Source organism: Oryzias melastigma, linkage group LG14 (assembly GCF_002922805.2).
Source record: "Oryzias melastigma strain HK-1 linkage group LG14, ASM292280v2, whole genome shotgun sequence".
Taxonomy (NCBI): domain Eukaryota; kingdom Metazoa; phylum Chordata; class Actinopteri; order Beloniformes; family Adrianichthyidae; genus Oryzias; species Oryzias melastigma.
The window spans coordinates 28,898,910-28,902,846 of NC_050525.1; the positions used below are offsets into that span (position 1 = coordinate 28,898,910).

The 3,937-nt window shown below is 34.8% G+C and overlaps 1 long non-coding RNA gene across 1 annotated transcript in view; it reads right to left on the reverse strand.

The window, feature by feature from the left end:
* Positions 1–2,124, reverse strand: part of LOC112142703 — a 3,656-nt gene extending 1,532 nt beyond the window's left edge. Inside the window, exons 1-2 of the long non-coding RNA XR_002918631.2 lie at positions 2,028–2,124; positions 1,655–1,800 (exon numbers count right to left, since the gene is read on the reverse strand). This is a non-coding gene — a long non-coding RNA (uncharacterized LOC112142703). The remainder of the gene's footprint in view (positions 1–1,654; positions 1,801–2,027) is intronic.
* Between the last annotated feature and the right edge of the window lie 1,813 nt (positions 2,125–3,937).

The following is a 3,937-nucleotide window of genomic DNA, read 5'->3' on the forward strand; positions in this document are numbered from 1 at the left end:
AGAGAATATTAAAAAAACTTCTAAGTAATCTGTTTTATTAATTTTTATTTTATTATTTTTAGAAAAACCTCCAAGTCTTTCCTTGTTTCCTCCACAGTAGTGATGAATTCTTTTCTCACAGATTCAGTTCTTTGGTTCACTGTAAACAGCAGCTTTCTGCTACCAAATGGATTTTTAGGTTGTTTTTGCTATATTTAATTTATTATCAACTACTAAGTAGGATTATGTACAATATCCATAACTAATGTAAACATGGTTTTGTTCACATTCCCCCCCAGGGGGGGGCGCTCCACCATTTCAGACACACTGCTCTAGTCAGTCACTATGTGGTTTCTTCAGTCGTCTGTATCTGCTGTCATTGTTATTATTTTATTAATGATTGACTTGCTTATTTCATTTTTTAAATTAATTTATTTAATTCATTATGTTCTTTTAGAAATAAAGATATTTGAGAACATTGGAATGTTTTATCAGTCCTCTTCTTGTGGAAATCCTGATGCGGCCCCGCCTCACCCAAACTCCGCCTCCAGCGGCCCCCGGATAAATTGAGCTTGAGGCCCCTGTGCTACACTGTAAAACGTGAAACATTGGATCAATTAACAATTTAAAAATGTTTGAGTTTGTCAAATTACATTTTTAAATTGAGAGAGCTAAAAACATTATTCTGATGAAAAGTATTTTAAATGTAACAACTTTTGTTAATTGATACAATTTTTCAATTTTGTCAGTGTAATGATTGGATGTTTTACAGTCACAGTTTTAGAGTTTTCTATGTTCTGGTAGAGTTTGTATTTATATCAAACTCAAATATATCTGTTATTTTATTCTATGGAGTATTAGGGCCACCAAGAAAAAATCAAGTAATATTTCGAGTTTTTTCTCGTACATTTACGACTTTTCATTTTGTAAATGTACGAGAAAAAAATTTCTACATTTAGCCTGCCTTTTTGAGTCATAAATATATAACTTTATTCTCGTAGTTTAACAGTAACAACTTTTTTTCTCGTAAATTTACGAGATTAAAAGTCGTAATTGTAAAGTGGCCCTAAAACTGTCATAGTTTTAACCTAGTTTTTTATTTAACTTAAACCAGGTTCATGTCACTTTGTGTGACACTGATGTTGAGTCAGAATTGTGCAACTTCTGGCGGCAGACCCAAACCCACAAGAGGTTGTGATGACTCGGCATAAAGACCAAGAAACACAGAAAAATGTGGGTCAGTGGGAAAAAACATCAATGAGACGGAAAATTCAATTTAATGCGGATTTGATGCTTTTTATGGACAAAACGGCTCATCAGTCTGTGTTATCATCAGTTCTCTTAATGATTCACAGTGACCACAATACAAATATGAGTGTTTAAAAGAATATATAAAAATTAGGATTAGAAACGAATTCATTAAAAATCTCTAAATGATATAAAGTCTATAAAAAGGGAACATCCACTGTAACAGAAAGACGATAACAGGCTTCAGATAAATTCAGAAAACTTTTTAAAATCCTTCACAAAGTTGATAAAGATGCTCATTTTCAGTTTAGTTTTGTGATTTTATAAAAATAAAAATGTATATTTTCTGTCAGAGAAAGACTCAAAACGGCAGCATCGTTCACTTTATCCATCCCGTTAATCCTTCAAACAAGCAGGAAGCACCGACCTGTCTGCTGAAGGCCGGACCTGAAGGAGGGTCACAGAATCCCGGTCCCTGTTTGACCCTGAAGACCCAGACCAGCAGTCCAGGCAGGGAGAGGACAGGATGTTCCTAAAGGGAGAAATCTGGACCGGAGTTTACTGCTGCACATGCTGAGGAGAGCAGATAACAGAGGGATGGGATGTCAGTTACTGTCAATCACAAATAAATAAAAACAGCTTTTGACCCAACAGGTTACAAGTAATACTTCAAGTTTTCAAGTTCAGAGAAGCACCAATCTGGAAAAGTGCAGCTTTTTATGTTCTCTATCATAACTAAAGTTTATGTTATCCAGACTAATTCCACATTTCTACAGATTCATCCAATAAATAAAAAGTACCGGCGTGGTGGTGAAGCTCCTCTGCGCTCTCCTCCTCTGTCAGACTCACTGCTTCACTTTGCTGCCGTCTCTCATTTAAACCCCCCCTACACCCCCCCCCACGCTCTCCTGCTTTTCTGACCCAGATTTTCTCTGTTCCAGGTTCATGAGATCATGTGTCGGATTTAAAGCCACAGTGAAGCTGCAGTGAGTCAGCAGCAGCACAAACGTTTCCAGACTCTTGCAGCTCTGGGCTGGGGGGTCTTCACAGACCCGTCCTCATGCTGCACACATGTGCTTCAAATGAAAACGCTCAGAGCCGTCCCGCTCTGCGCCGCACATGCTTCTAATTCACCAAACTCTTAGGAAGTGCAGAAAGTGGGTCAGCCGGGAAAGAAAACTCAAAATCTTTCTGCTCCGGACTCGTGCTGCACAGGAAAACAGTCCTGGTTCCTTGAAAAAAATATTTTTAGCAGAAGATTTTTCACTTTCTAAAAAAGTTTTGTTGTATTTTTTTATTTTATTTTAAATGCAGTTTTTGTTCAGGATCAATTTTAGAGGATTCCAAGTAGAATTCTGGTCAGTTTTCTTCTGACACAACACTTTCTATTGTGGACAGAAACAAAAAAATCATATGAAAAAAATGTTTTTTGCATCTGTAAATGAAAATTAGCAAATAAAAAACAGCTTAATCTCCAAAAAGTAATTCTTTACAAAATGTGATGAAAAAATTATTTAAATTCTGCTACAAAAACTGTAGGATAAAGTAAAAACAATAACACGTTTTAAAAACTTTATGATGAAAAATATGAATGTAATACTAGTGTGTAGAAATCCCTTTTTTTAATTAAACCTTTATTTTATCCCATCAAGATGTAATCTCTGTTTAAAGGCATCAACACATGAAAACAAGTACAGGTAAAACAATAAAGTAGAAATACAATACAAGAAAATGAACTGTACAACAATTAATAAAAGAATATTAAGAGTAATACCGTCAGGTTAAGAGTGACATGTGTATATTACTTTTAAAAGTTCAGAAAGTTTTGCTTTAACGTAATTTAGGGGAATTAGGTCACATAGATGCAGAGTTTTGAATATGATTCCAGGAAAAGCGAAGCAGCAATACTGAAATCACAGAACTGAATAAACATTGAATTACTACATTAAAATTAAAGAATATTTAGAAAAACCAGCTGAAATATCAGAAACATTTCTTTTAATGACTCATTGTTTTGATGTTTGTTTTTGTGGAGTCAAATGTTTCAGAACTTTTAATATCATTTTCTAATCTCCAAAAAGTCCCTTAACAGTTGAATAAAAGATCAACCAATCATTTGTATCCATTATTTTGACTCAGTAGCAATTTAAAACTTCTACATACATTTTCTGATCTTGCTTGAGTGGTTTTGGGGTTGCTGGAGCCTATCCCAGCTAGAGTTGAGCATTCATTTTTGACTGGTCAACAGTCTTTCGCAGGGCTGAGTTTAAAATTCCAGGACCATAAATGTTTGGTCTTAAGAAAAAAAAAATCAAACTCGCTCTGAAAAATTCAAGATCTTATTAGGAAAAAGTCTCACAGCTGCTGCTTAGTGAAAGGAGGTCATCAAAAGAACTGACACTGCAAAAAATAATAATAATAACAAATAAAGGATCTTACCAAGAAAATTTAAGTAATCATATTTAGTTTAAAAATAGTTAGTCATTTAATAATTGGTGTTTTTTTTTTTACAACTGATAATATATTCCAGAACAGTAGAAGGTTTATTGATGAATCTGGTTTGTCTGGTTGTTGCGTCACTTTATTCCAAACTGCACTTCTCCATGCTGAACACCAGAGGGTGCAATTCCTTTGTCGTCTGGATGATTGCTCAGTTTAATGTAGTCTCACTCTTCTTTACAGAGTGGCTCATGTTCTGCCTCACGACCCC